Consider the following 16,350-nt stretch of genomic DNA (forward strand, 5'->3'; position numbering starts at 1 on the left):
GAAATTATTAATTACTATGCTTTGAAACCTATGTTGATAGAAAAAATACAATGTTAAAAATAAGAATATAAAAATAGAAAGATAACATGTCCATGTGAATTTAACATTAGTTATTGACAGAATGTCAGAAGAAATTTATTAATTTCTAATTGGTAGTTTTACTGTAATTCAGTTACAAATGGGAGAGATCCTATATTGATTATCATGTGCAAAATGAATGAATAATTCCTATATTTTCATGTATTTAATATATATTTGTATTTAATATATGTATAATATTTGTATATGTAATATATATATGTATAATATATGTATAATATTTGTATTTATAATATGTATTTAATATATATTTCATGTATTTCATATATATCATCTTTATATTCTCTGTATTTATTCATCATGTTCATATAGAGGAAATATGTGACTATTCAAAATTAATTTCATGTGTTATGTGTATTGAGTTATATCTAATAGCTGATGTTGTATTACAAATGACTCAGTTGTATTGGCATTTGCAAACAAGTATTAGCTTTACTCAATTTTTTTGAGTTGTTTGGTGTGGTTGACTTTCAGATGATACAGGATGAGCATGTGTGGGCTCAGCTCCAGACCACAGATTCGGTTCAGATCTTTTTTGTATCTTTTATTCTCTGATCAGTGGGCTACCTGACATGTGACCCCTCAGAGCACGGATTAGCCACTCTGGACAGAGCTAGCAGAAATGTGCTACTTAATGCCTGTGCTCTGAACTCATAGACTGTTACTTTCACAAACATTATATTAACCAAACCAGTCACGTGGCCCACCTTGTTAATTTCCTGCAAAGCGTACCCTTCTCATTGTGGTCAGAGAAAAGAAATGTAGGTTCACTGAAAAATAATGTAATCTACAATAATAGCTATAGATACACATGCACAAGAAGGGAGTAGTGTCCCAGCAGTTACGACGCTGTGGGGGTTATGGAAATGTCAGAGGTCAGAGTATGACGTATCCACACCCACTGCAGAGCCACACTGTTCCTCACATCACTTCAATACTGCCAGGTATGTGTCCTTGTGTTTTAACACATTCAATTTACACAAAAATAGAGTCATCATTTAATGATAAGAATAATTTTTCAAATTTAAGCTGCCTCTTGTCAATATAGGAACACAAATAGAAATCATTGAACTTACCAGGAGAAATCACCAAATGAAATGATGAGAAGAATAAGTCTGAATAGGACTAGTTGATCAAAGGCAATAAACCAAAAAAAAAAAAAAAAGTGGTCAGACGTTTTTGGATGACCCTGGGAAAATGGTGACTTTTGTGCATGTGGTTAAAGCCCCACTCACCTCAACAGCTGCTTCTCTGACACACAGTGACTCTGACAGCAGCACAGAGACTGGAGAGTCCATCTGAAACACTGAGCCCCACAGGTGTGCAGTGTGAATAACAAAAAGAGGAACAAATAACAAGCTAGGAGAATGGAGAGTATACTNGAGAAGAATAAGTCTGAATAGGATTAGTTGATCAAAGGCAATAAACCAAAAAAAAAAAAAGTGGTCAGACTTCTTTGGATGACCCTGGGAAAATGGTGACTTTTGTGCATGTGGTTAAAGCCCCACTCACCTCAACAGCTGCCTCTCTGACACACAGTGACTCTGACAGCAGCACAGAGACTGGAGAGTCCGTCTGAAACACTCAGCCCCACAGGTGTGCAGTGTGGATAACAAAAAGAGGAACAAATAACAAGCTAGGAGAATGGAGAGTATACTTGAGACCATATTATTTGTATACTGTGATGATTAGCATCAAATTCATCAACGTTGCTGGTTTTTACACTAACTTCATGTCTTCACCTGAATATCATGTTCCCAGTGGGACCCGATGATATATCAGTTTTTCTCCCAGATGACATTCCCAGTTATTCTAACTTTCTTCAAAATGTTTCTGTGCTACACTTATACCTCCAAAGATGATATATTTATATTCATTTTATTTTTATTATTCTTAATTTTTATCATGTTCAGTTGGAACTGTCCCACCATTTTCCTCATTGCCCTTCCCTGCCCTGTCCACCCACTTGAACTCTATTCCCACCCTGTTGTTCCTGTCCATGAGTCTTCCACTCAGGTATTTTAATGTTTTCTGCCTTGCACCAACAGTATTTAGTCTGTCACAGTCGGAATGGTAACCTCTGAAATCAAGGGGTCAGCAGGACTATCTTCCTGTGAGGATCTGGGGGAGACTCTAGACCATGCATTTCTCTTACTGTTGGGTGGAGCCCTCAGTCCTTGGCATCCCTTGGCTTCCAGACACCTTACTCCAGTCTCTGCCTCTGTCATCTCATTGTTCTCATCCTACATGTGTCTCTGGGTCCAAATGTCCCTCTTCTTATAAGATATCATATGCATTAATTAAGGTTCATCCTACACCAGTATGACCTCATTTTAATTTATTAACATTTGCAAAGGCCCTATTAGATAAGTTCACCTTCTTGGCCTCTTGTAGACATTAATTCAGGGGTTGGAGGTGTGTGGGAATGAAACACTAGAAGCTGACTAAAATAAAAAGGTTAATGTCTAAATCTTTTAAAATTTACTTATTTATTTTTAAAGACACTGGTGGGGGAAGAAAGAGAGGGAGAGAAACAACCATATGTGGTTGCCTTTCAAAGACCCCCCACTGGTGATCTGGCCCTGCAACCCAGGCATGTGCTCTTACTGGCAATTGAACTGGCAACCCTTTGGTTCACAGTCTGGTGCTCAATCCACTCTGTCACATCTGCCAGGGCTAATGTCTAAATTTTTTGCCTGAGTATCATTTTAACTGGTAACAGTATTTGGTTTGGTGTTTCTAAAAACTCAATTCCAATCATGTGCTTGTTAAACATTGGGAGTCTGATGTGAAGGCTCTCTTCTGAGAGACTGGGAAAATGTCCTGTCATAAAATCAGAAGCAACAGTCCACTGAGAATCCATGTCTCCATGACATTTCAAGTCTTTCAACATTCTTAACACTTTAAGATATAACAAACATGTTTAGGTTTTCAAGGAAATTTTGCACTGATTTCCACAGTGAGTGCACCAGTCAGCATTACCACCAACAGTGCACTAGGGTTCTTTTCTCCACATCCTCACGAGGAGTTGTTGTTTGCTGATTTATTGCTGATGGCCATATGACAGTTGTGAGGTGACATCTCAGTGTGGTTTAATTTGTGTGTTTCTCATGGCTAGTAATATTGAGCATTTTTTCATGTGTCTATGGGCCCTCTGTGTGTCCTCCTTGGAGAAATATCTATTAAGCTTGTTCGTCCATTTTTTAACAGGATAGGTTATCTTCAAATTTTGATTCATGGGAGTTATTTATATACAAGGAAATCACACCCTTGTCTGATGTATTATTGTAAAATATGTTTTCCTACAAAGTCAGTTCTCCTTTCATTTTTATGATGGTTTTTTTAGTTATGCAGAAGCTTTCTAGTTTGATATGGTCTGATTGTTTATTTTTACTTAATTTTACTTGCACTAGGAGATGTATTGGCAAAAGTAACGCTACATTGGACATCTGAAATTCTCCTCCATCGGATTTCCTCTAAAACTTTCAGGTGTCATGACTTGTATTTGTGTTTTATCCATTTTGAGTTTATGCTCATACGTGGTCTAAGTTTGTGGTCTAGTTTCATTTTCTTACATGTACCAGTGCTGTTCTCCCAGTACCATTTATTGATGAGGTTGTCTACCCCATTTTATGCTGTTGCCTCCTTTTCTAACATTAATTGATGTCAAAAACTCAAAATGGAACTGCCTTTGACCCATTGATTCCACTGCTGGGAATATACCCTGAGAATTCTGAGTCACCAATTCAAAAGAACCTATGCACCCATATGTTCACAGCCGCACTATTTACAATAGGCAAGGGCTAGAAACAGCCTAAGTGCCCATCAGTACATGATTGGATCAAAAAAACTGTGGTACATTTACACAATGGAGTCCTATACAGCGGAAAAAAGACGAAACTCCTACCCTTCATGACAGCACGGGTGGAACTACAGGATATTATACTAAGTGAAATACGCCAGATGGGAAAAGACAAATACCATATGATCTCAGCTATAAGTGGAATCTAATCAACAAAACAAACAGAAGAGATCCAGGGGGGTGGAAATAATGAACAAACTGACAGTGACTATAGGGGATGAGAGAGGGAGATAAGGGGGAAGAAGGGGAAGGGTCTAATGAAGGAACTTGTAGGAAGGACCCCTGGGCATGGACAACAGGGTGGGAATTGACTCTGGAAGCAGGGGTAGGTGGGGCAGAGAGAGAGAGGTGGTGGTAGGGAATTGCAACAACTGTAATTGGACAACTGTGGCTAGCAGAGTCTGCCTGTAGTGGCTGAAGATGAGAATACATGCACAGGCAGGCTACAGCAATCCTGTGGAGAAAAAGGGAAGGGCATGGCCACTCCTTCAAGAGGAGGGTGCCCACATCCCTGGCTAGACAGGCTTTTCTTGTTTTTCTCAGCTCTTACATCAAAGACGGATTTGATATCTATTACACAGAGGACTATTGCCTACATTTTAGGTACAATCAAGGAAATTAAAATAACACATGCCGAAGGGAAAGGCAGTGAGCTGATCAGCTCCATCTTTGGGAAAATTTACACAGGCTTTGGAAATTACTTTGAAGATAGACAACACACATTTACTGTTTCAGACCAGGGTGATGAAGTTTTAGCAAGAGCAAGCCGTACCAGTCTGAATGCATTTTCTAGGCCTGAATCCCAGGGGAAAACCTGTCCAAAGGTCTGGCTCCTGCCCACCACCTCGCTTCTGTAGGTTTTCCATACAAAGCTGAGTCACATTTGCCAGACCAAAACAAACCGGTCCCCTACAAACATTAAAAACAGAAATTGTCCAAATTTTATTTTGATTTGAAGGTGAATCCTATGTTTAATATACCTCATTTTCAAAGACTGAGAGCTGCAATTTGTATAGTTTACAATGTGTCTGTTTTATTACCTGCTTACGATGACCAGTTGTATTCTCCATAGTGCCTCTCTAACATTCAGCATCTGGCAATGATACGGTTTGTTAAATAGATACTTTTGTACTAACCACATAAGAAGTGGAGAGATAATTTCCTGGCTGGTGTGGTTCAGTGGATTTGGTTCACAAGCCTGTGAACCAAATGGTCACTAGTTTGATTCCCAATCAGGGTACATGTCCGAGTTCTGGGCCACGTCTCCAGTAGGGGGCGTGTGAGAGGAAACCAGACATTATGTTTCCCTCTCTTTTTCCCTCCCCTTCCCCCCTCTGAAAGTAAATAAATAAAATCTTAAAAAAGAAGTAGAGAGACCAGAGCAAATGCTGATACTTTGCCTGTTTATTTTTCTCAGCATAAGGCTGAGCATAAGGTTTCACTATCCTATAACATTTATTGATTTAGGAACAGAGTGAGCAGCAGAGAAAAAGAATTACAAAAAGTATGGCAGCGTATGCCCTACCTGAGACTGCATACTTTTCTTTTGAGTGGGTATTTCCCAGATAACTCACTTTGGACTAATTCACATGCTAAGTCAATTTCTTACAGAGTAAAAACATCAGTCAGATGATGGTTTCTCTCTACAATGCTGTAACGGAAATAAACTTTGATGCTATAAACACATTTCTCCATTTATTTGTTAAGTAAATTAAAAAACAAATTTCCCAAAAATTGAGCTTAAAACTTTAAGTAATTTTGCCCAAGTAGAAAAACTTCTGCTGCCCCCTTTTTAAACCAAATGCACAAGCATATCACAGCCTTAGGAAAAGTGTGTTGGCTTTTCTGTCCTTTTGTGTTAATGAATTGCATGGTTTAAAGACCATACATTTCATCCCATGATTTTCTGACTTCAATTATTTTCAGAATATAACAGGTAATAAGTAATGATGTTGTTCATGGGGATTCAAAAAGTGCACCTATACAATGAGATCAAAATATTTTGTAGAATGTCTTTTTATTTTTGCAAATTCAATTTTACTTTAATTTTTAGTTTTCAATTACAGTTGACACCCAGTATCACTGTAGAGTAGTTTCTGGTGGACAGCACAGTGGTCAGACCCTTATACAACTTGTGAAGTGATCCCCGAGTAAGTCTAGTACCCACCGCACACTTTATGTGATTACTTGAATATTATTGGCTGTATTTTCTGGATCCTTTACATCCGCATGACAATTTTGTAACTACAATTTGTAGAATGATCTTATAGAACTCATATGCAACAGTTTACATATCAATTGAAAGTCTTACAATCTGCCATTTATTTTTTACCTTATTCCCCTTTGGTAAGAACATAAGGTCCATTCTTAGTGAGCTTTAGTTATGTGATACAGTGTTATCGGCTGTAGCCGCCAAGTGATAGCTTAGATTTCTAGGCTTCTTCCTCTTCCAAGTGAAAGTTTGAACACTTTTACCAGCTTCTTCTTAAATTCTTACTCCCAGCCCCTGACAACCACTGTTTTCTGAATTTGTTATTTTTAAATTTCACATGTAAATGAACCAGACAGCTTTAGTCTTTCTTTGTCTCACTTATTTCACTCAGCAAAATGCCTTCAGGTTCATCCAGGTCACCAGTGAGAGAAATTCCTTTTTCTCATGACTGAATAATAATTCATTGTGTGTGTGTGTAACTTTTTAAAATCCATTCATCCATTAAACACACTTAGGTTCCTTTCATGCCTTCATTAAGGTGCATAATGCTTCAAATACCTGGGAATATAGATACTTCTTCATAATAATTGTGTCTCTTTGGATATGTACCCAGAAGTGGGATTGCTGGGCCACACGGTACTTTCCATTATAACTCGCTACCAATAGGAGTAAATATTTTCTCTTTTCTTGATACAATATGAGACTGATGAAAATAATTACATTTGATACACAGTAGATGACTCAGATTTAGTGTTTTATTTCTTCTGAGATTCATGTGTCATTTAACTTGTGTTTCCAAAACTACTTTTCCTGCCCTCCCCCATTTTGGTTAGCTTAAATTTTTAAAAATTACATTTGTTTTCATCCTACATAGTTATATTTTGGCTTTTGTCATTTACAACAAATATATTTCTTTTTTATATATCTTTAAATTTAAAAAAAAATTATTTTTATTTAATTCTTGTTCAAGTACAGTTTTCTGTCTTTTATTCCCAGCCCTGCCTCCCAGTGCTCCCCACCTCCCTCCCATTTCTGCCCCCCAATTTAGTTATTGTCCATGTGTCCTTTATACTTCTTCATGTGAGTCCATTCCCTTTTCCCCTATGATTCTCTCCCCTCTGGACCCTGTCAGCCTGTTCTGTATTTCAGTGTCTTTGGACACATTTTGCTTGCTTGTTTGTTTTGTTGTTTAGATTCCTGTTAACGGTAATATCATATGGTATTTATCTTTCACTGCCTGGCTTATTTCACTCAGCATAAAACTTTCCAGTTCCATCCATGATGTTGCTAAGGGTAGGAGCTCCTTCTTCCTTTCTGCTGCATAGAATTCCATTGTGTAAATGTACCATAGCTTTTTGATCCAGTTATTTACTGATGGGCATCTAGGCTGCTTCCAACTCTTGGCTATCGTAAATTGTGCTGCTATGAACATCGGGGTGCATAGGCTCTTTTGGATTGGTGTTTCAGGGTTCTTAGGATATACTCCTAACAGTGGAACCACTGTGGAAAACAGTATGAAATTTTCTAAGAAAACTAAAAATGAACGTGCCTTTTGACCCAGCAATACAACAAATTTATTTCTACTAAAATACTGATAGCTATTTATGATTGGAGGAAGAATTAATGAATAATATAATGAGTAGCAACTTCATATTTCAATCTCTTACATTGTAGTATAATACAATGTTGTTTAAAGTTTTCTCCTTCAAAGACACTAATTTTCATCACGGGAAATATAAATTCGTTATATAAAAATAACAAAATTAATACAGCCATTAAAAAGGATAGAGAAATTGAGGAGGTAAGTTTGGGCATTAATATTTGTGACAGTTACTCTATATTGAAAATGCAGCCATTTCTCATAATATTAGTGACAAATACCATTGAGTACTTATTGCTAATGGGATTATGATTTTATCTTTTTCCATTATAACTGAGAGGCAGTGAGCATATAAATATATTTAAGTAATGCCAGTATTTGCAACATTTTTTAAGAGTAGGAGTAAAACATTTAATATACTCTTAAGAAAGCCTACATTTTCAGTGTTTGTAAATTTTAAGATGTAAGTGAGTTAAGAGTAGGGTGGACAAGTTTCTCGTCCCAGAAATCTTTGGGAATATATGCAAGTGATTTCTCAGGGGCACTTACAAATGCACAAACATCACATTCCACAAGCTCACAGTCTCCTATGTTCTGGAGGTGTGTGATGAGATAAGCCATCTTAAAATTGCCCAAGTATAAGAATTTCCTGTTCAAACTTCAAGTGTCACAGTGATGAGAAATCTGCTTTTTTTCTACTTTGGCTTCAGTCTCAGTGTTCAGGGGGCGATGTGTGAGGCCCACAGACACTGCTGGGAGACGGGAGTCAGCAGGTCTCCTGTGAAGGATGCACGACACTCTGGCTCCCAGAGGTATGTGTCTCTACCCTCCTGTCTCCCTACTGACCTGATTCATGGAATGGGAATTTGCAAATGCTGGATGTGATACAAACAGAGTACAATGAATATACAATCAAGTCAACGAAAACACTGGTATTCATTTCTGTATACTTTATGGTAAAGAGTAAAATATGAAAATAATGAAAAATTTTGCCTGTGCAAAATTACTAACAAACACACCACATGCATATTTCAGTTTGAAAATCAGCATAACTTAAATGGAAAGCTGTAAGCATCATGACAAGGAGCAGTGAACTTTGAGTTTTGTAATTAACAGATATAATAATGTATGTGTATTACTTCATATTTAATCCAGAACATAAAAATAGATTCTTAAAATGAATTCATCAAATCAGGAAAGTCAAATATAATTCTTCAAAAATGCATTTCAGTTAAATAAAAGCTCTTTGACTTGCAGTAAAAATCCAGATTTAGTAATCTCTGTAAAATGGTTATACAAACTTAACTATAAACAATCAAAAGCTTTTTAGAAATTGAACAAAACATTACAACAGGAGATGCCACATTGATAAGATGCTCCTGTGGCAGGAACTGTTACACTGTCTGGTGTAAGTAAAAATAGTAATATGGCAATTGTATTACGATAATTAAATTAAGTGACCTTGGAAAGCTTGTAAATGTCAGATTGAGTATTAAGTGTTTTACATGCATTGTATCTCACCTATTTTCATTCCCATTTTAATTAGCAAACTAGGTTGCCAGACAGTAATTACTAAAGGTGGTACATTTTAAATTTCAAAGGCAGGCTGTGTTCCAAATGTCACTGACTGCAGCGTCCAGAGATCGAATTATTAAATTCCATTTCCTGTTTTATTACATTTTAATGCGCACTGAAGCTACCTTGATGGAATTTGACAGCCATGGATCTTTCTGGACATTTGCAGTAGCAGTTTCCTCTGTAAATGATCTACAACACATTTACTTATCACTTTGTGTGTTTTCATATCTTCACCATTAAATAAGTTACAAGTTACTGGTGTAAAGTATGTTAAAAATCCTTTAATGTTCTATTACTTTTATTATTTATTGAGTTTTGGGTAACTTTAGTATGTGATGTAACATTTTCAACATATAAAAACTTTATTAACATTTAACTGGTCTCTCAGAAGTCTACAATTATTCAAAATAAAATGTTTGCTAGTACCTCTTCTGCCCTTTGACCTAATGATTGTAAGTGACTGAATTACATTAATTTGTTACAGTTAATTACCATATATGCTAACAGTACTCTTCCTCCAACTTTAGGACACTCAATCTATAATATTAGTGGATTTAGAAATTGTCGTTAAAATTGGTACATTGTTTTTTTTCACACAGCATTTTAGTTTTCACAGTTATTCTAATAGTGTTAAAGTGTTTCAATAGAATCTGACTTAATAAAGATATTAATCTGAACTACTTTATCCTTCACTAGTTACTTTTCATTGTTGCAACTAATAATATGTCAAACATAAAATATCATTTTAAAAACCATTATTCTTTCAGAATCACCTATTTAAATTTCTAAGTAAATTAGAACAAGACTTCACCTTGGTCAAATGCAAAGTGAGTACTATTTTGTATCTTACACTCCACCCACACTGACTCTCCGGGGGATCTTGTTGTCATTCACATCACAGATTCACACTGAGTACCGTCATCATAGGCACCGTCCCTGCCATTACGCAGCTGCAGAGATGGATCTCCAACAAGAAAACCACTCAGAACTGCATCAGGCTAAGGACTCCCAGAGACAGCAAAGGGAAGGCAAGGGCCTGAAAAGTTCCATTTTACAAACCGAAGAGCAAATGTCCTCTGTGGAAATAGAGTTTCAAAAAGCTTGTCAAGAACTTTGAGGGAATGACAAAGACCATTGCACAGATGACTCATTTAACAGACACACAGTAGGACTGTTCTGGGATGTGCAGCTGATGTGAAGAAGTATGGGGGAAAGAGTAGGGAATTAGCTGACCTATTTTTTCATTTGTGAAGATCAGAACTTAAAGTGGCAAAACAGTGACTTAATATGAGACTGATTCATTCAGACATCGCTGTAGGGTGCAGTCTTTGACCAGCAGCTCAGGGAGGATCATATTTCCTGACAAGGCAGTGGCGTATTCTGAGGGGCAGATTGCAGTGGAAAACTTGGTTTGGGGATGGTCCAAGTTTATTCATGTGATTCCCTGTTCATTTGGGTTCCCTCGGAAAACTGTCCAACCAATGTCTCTTACTGCAGATTCACCATCCCCACCAGGGGAGCTCATTGCTGGGATCCTGGGAGTTATCTGCCTTATCTTGATGTACAATAAGAGTGATTCTATGTAAGTAAGTTTTTGAAATATTTTAAGGGAACTTCTCACTTTAATGAATCTCAGTGACTCTAGATAATTTAATATATTATGGACTAGAACCCTCCTTTTAAAGTAAGCATTTAGATAAATGTGGAAAGTTATTTTGAATTTGTCAAGTACATAAATAAGAGAACGATTGTAAAGGCTTTTTACATCCATTTGTATATTTTGATTTCATCACTCAAATATATGCATTAGGAATCTCAAAGACCTTATTAATAAATACAAATTAATTCTTAAGATAGGTTAAACCAATATTGAGAGAAATTGTGAAGTGTGATCCTACAGTCTCTTGAAATATTCTTCCCCTAAATCGTTACTTTGTTTTAAATTGTTTTGGCGAAATCAATTTTATTTCCAATTTCTCTGCTCCTAAACAATACACCAAATTTCAAACTAAGAAACTAAAATTGTGATGTTTTAATTCTATCAGCATTAATTTTTAGTTTGAGAATCATTATAATGTTTTCTAAATACTGTAATATTTTAGAGGAGCAATTTGTCCATAGTAACAAGGATGGAAAAAGATACATTATGATTTTCAAAGTTGTAATAATATTATAGTTTATATTTCTCTCTGCTCTATGGAAGGCAACAATACAATGTATTTCTGGTTGGAGAATATAAATGATAAAATATGGCAATAAATATTTATAACTAATGATTATAGGGGAGTGTTTTTTTCTCATACAACAGTGTGAATAATTATATATTTAAAATTACCATGTCCACCTCAGGCTCTGTGTCTCAGCTGATTTGAACGTCGTTGGGTGCACTGAAATATAGCAGGTCTGAGTCCTGGTCAAAGCTCATTTTGCCTGTTCAATCCCTGTTCAGGGCATGTATGGGAGGCAACTCATGAATGTTTCTCTCTCACATCACAGTTTCCTCTTTCTTTCCCTTCTTTTCTCCTTATAATCAATAAGCATATCATTGTGTTTAGATAAAAGATAAATGAATACAATAATCATCATACCAATTGTGACCAATTGGCTGAAAGGTCCCACTGCTCTAAAAGAGAAACAAATAACATTCCTACTCTAAAAAACAGTGGTTACATTCATTTACTTCCTGGGCATTAGAAACTGGATGTATTTGCTTGTGCTTTTCTATTTTCTATTTATTTATTTATATATTTATTTTTTATTGCTGTTCAAGTGCAGTAGTCTCCACTTCCTCCCCCACCCTCCCCTGCCTTGCCCATGCCCACGCCACACCCTAAATTGTACCCCTGTTTTCTTTGTTCTTGGGTCCTTTATACATGTTCTCTGATGACCCTTCTCCTTCTTTTCCCCATTATCCACTTCCTGTCTCCCCTAAGGTTACTGTCAGTTTGTTTTTTATTTCAATGTCTATGATTCTGTTCTGCTTGCTTGCTTGTTTTGTTGATTAGGTTCCACTAATAGGTGAGATCATATTTGTTTTTTTTTTACTATGGGCACACATAGTTGAGGATGAGAGATATAACCTTCCTCCCAAATGTGTATGACTGCTTTTGTTTCATATGTATCAGCTTATCAGCCTATCAGTGTGCATAGGTATTGTGCTGATATGTGCATACACTTATGCATATATGTAGGTTAATTTTATTTTTGTATTCAAATTATGTTCAGTTGAAAATTCATAATTTTATGTTCTCCAGTGCCTCTAAACACTTCATTATATTATAGAATTAACTCTCATGTTAAAGTATACCTTCAGACTAAGTGCAAAATTGTTTTCTGAATTTCTCCATGTATAAATGTCAGAATGATTTTAGAAAGTAATTTATAAATATATATACATACATAATGAAAGTTGTTATCGATGTAAATGAATTTTTGTAAGATTATATGGAACTTTTCACTTTAATATTCATCAGTCTTTAAATACCTCATAATATTATAGAAATGTCATTTAAATTATGCATTTAAGACTAAATGTAGAATGGTTACTTTGAATTTGCTAAATGCATGACTAATAATGATTAAGAGAGTATTTTATATACATTCATATATTCTGATTTCATAACTCAAACGCATGTTTTTTAAGACTGGAAGACCTTAGAAATATAAATTTATTTTGAGATTGGTTAAACAAAATAATCTTGAAGAATAGTGAATTTTTGTTCTGTAGAGTTTAAAATTTTTTCCCCTGAATGGTTATTACTTTATTAACTTTTCTTGGCAAAATAAATTTTATTGCAGATTATTCTAAACAAATCATAATATTTCAAAGTGTTATGATTTGTTTACATTAATTTTTCAGAATGACTTCAATTTTTGTAGCTCTTGATACAACGAAGAACTATTTCTCCCCAATAACAAAGATCCAGAAAAGTACATACTTTTCAAAGTTCTTATATTTGCACAGTTTATATTTTGTCTCTCTCGTAGGCTAGGCAAAAATGATAACAAATTTTTGGGGGGAAATGTGACTTATGAAATGGGATGTAATTGTTCATAAATAATATTTATGAAAGAGTGTTTTTTTCTTATGCAACTATATAAAGGAGTATTCATTTAAAATCTCGAAATCCATTGTTGTTATCGACTCAAACTTCCCACTGTTATAATGTGAAAATTAAGCAATTTCAATCTTCTTAAGAAGTGGTTTCATTCATTGACTGTTGGATGTATACAGAGTGGCTATTTTTGTGTGTGTGTTTACATAAATTAGGGAGTGAGTGGCTGACTTTTCTGCATGTGTATGAGTGTGTTTTGCATTATATGTACCAGCCTGTGGGGATATGTAGCTATATTATTTACATATATGTTTATACTCGTGCAATTAAGTAAGTTAATTTTCATTTTTAAACTTCAAGTCATTGTTGGGTGATAAGTCATCATCTTCCCTCAGCATATTCTTGTGGTTATTGTCCAGCAGAGTGGTTAGTGTATTCCAACAGCTGCTCTTATATCAGCACTGAACAAAAAACATGGAATGAGAGTTTGATGGCCTGTGCTTCTAAGAGCTTCAGCCTGCTCTGTATAGATAATGATGAAGAAAGGGTGAGATATCCAACATTTCATGTACTTCATTAATGGCTTGTTTCAGTCAATATTGCATTTGTAGCATTCATTCATCTTTTTGTATGTATCTGTAGCTATTTAAAGTCTGTATAATGCTCCATTGTTTGACTTGAGAATATTTCGTTATACTGCATACCAGTAATGCACATTTGCTTTCCATAGAAAACTGTGCTTCTATATATGCTTGGTTTCTAAAACAAACTTTGCTATTTAATTTTCCATTATGGGAAGGACACTAACCACATCATGATCGAGCAGATTGGTTACACAGGGAAGGGCACCATGTGATTACCAATCGGATCACAAAATGCAGTGGGCAGTCGTCCACAGCCCCGCCCCTGAGCGTCCATTCTCTCACCTCCTCCCCTCCCTCACCACTTACCCCTGGGCTGACTGTGAGTAGTGTAGTCTCTCTGCTTGTTTTTGAGCCTCATATAAATGAAATTGTACAGCAGACATTTTTCTTCCTGTCTTTTTTCACTCCCACATGCTGTCATTGCCTTTTATCTATATTGCATTTATCTGCAATTAGTTATTGTTCACTGCTGACTTATGTGAATGTAACATTTTAAAATCCAGGTATCTGATGTCTTTTCATTAGGAAGTCTCATGTCCTTAGGGATGAAGAGCCTTTTAAAGTCCATTTCTTTTAGCCATAAAATCCCCTTTGCTGGTCCCACCTCCAACCTGCCTATCTTGGTTTCTCTTAGGGAAAGGAGAGGCACTTGCTGTGCTCGAGTTTGTTAGCAGGTGTCCTGATGGATCACCCTGTAGGCCTGCCTGGAGTTGCTGGGCATGCTTCCCTCTGCAGAGCAGAGGGGGAATGGCTTCCTTAAGCCACCTGCTGTTGTTAGGTTGGGTACCAGATGCATCAGGCCTCAGTCATTTTCTTGTATTGGGTGGGGATATAAGATAACCTCTCACACTCTTTTTCTTTAATTCTGGTGTACCAAATTATTTTCCTTCTTCTTTCCATATTTCAGGGTTCTCTTTGAGTTGTGTTTTTTATTAGTTACAGAATTTATAACTGTTGTCTTCAGAAAAATGAGTCTGATATCTGGACCATTAGATTCCACAAACAAACAAACAAAAAAAGATCTCTTCAGGGCTTATTCTGCTTGAAGAAAGGTACAGGGCTCCCCAAAACAATATTTTAGATTTAGTATTCTTTATTTGCTTAATTATATTTCATTGATTATGCTATTACAGTTGTCCCAATATTCTCCCTTTTGCCTCCCTCCACCCAACCCTCCTACTCTCTCAGGCCATCCCCCTATTATTGTTCATATCCATGGTTTATACCTATAACTTCTCTGGCTGCTCCATTTCCTATGCTGTGCTTTACATCCCATGTCTGTTCTATAACCACCAATTTGTAGTTCTTAATTCTCTCACTTCTTCTACCATTCCCCTCCACCACCCTCCAATCTAGCAACCATCAAAATGCTCTCTATAAGCATGACTCTGTCTCTGCTCTTCTTTGCTCTTCTTGTTTGCTTAGCTTGTTTTTTAGATTCAATTGTTGATAGATATAAATATTTATTGGCAATTTATTGCTCACAGTTTGATCTACTTTTTCTTTTTCTTTTTTTTGATCTTCTTAAATAAGTCTCTTTAATACTTCATATACTAAGGGCTTATTGATGATGAACACCTCTATTTTATTCTTATCTGGAAAACACTTTATTTGCCCTTCAATTCTAAATGATAGCTTTGCTGGGTAAAGCAATCTCAGCTGTAGGTCCCTGAATTTTATGACTGAATATTTCTTGCCAATACCTTCTTGCCTGCAAAATTTCTTTGACAAATAAGCTGACAATCTTATGGGAATTCCCCTGCAGATAACTAACTACTTTTCTCTTTGCTGCCTTTGGGATTCTCTCTTTATCTCTCACCTTTGGCATTTTAGTTATGATGAATCTTGAAGTAGGCCTTTTTGCATCCTTCTTGTTTGGGACTCTCTGCACTTTCTGGACTTGCACGTCTATTTCCTTCACCAAATTAGGAAAGTTTTCTTTCACTATTTTTGCAAATACATCTCCCATTTCTTGCTGTTTCTCTAATCCTTCTGGCACCCCTATGATGTGAATGTTGGATCTCTTGATGTTGTCCCAGAGGCAGCTTATACTATCCTCATTTTTTTTGTCTTTTTTCTTCTTGGTCTGTGTGGATGTTTTTTGCTTCCTTATGTTGCAAATCGTTGACTTGAGTATTGGCTTTATCCACTCTACTGTTGTTCTTCAGTAAGATATTATTTATTTCAATCATGTATACTTCATTTCTGACTGGATCTTTTTTTGTTGTTGAGGTCCTCATTAAGTTTCTTGAGTATCCTTATAACCAGTATTTTGAACTCTATATCTGATGCTAATTTTT

The sequence above is a fragment of the Sturnira hondurensis genome, unplaced genomic scaffold, assembly GCF_014824575.4.
Source record: "Sturnira hondurensis isolate 20B ecotype Veracruz unplaced genomic scaffold, ASM1482457v3 Scaffold0021795, whole genome shotgun sequence".
Classification (NCBI taxonomy): domain Eukaryota; kingdom Metazoa; phylum Chordata; class Mammalia; order Chiroptera; family Phyllostomidae; genus Sturnira; species Sturnira hondurensis.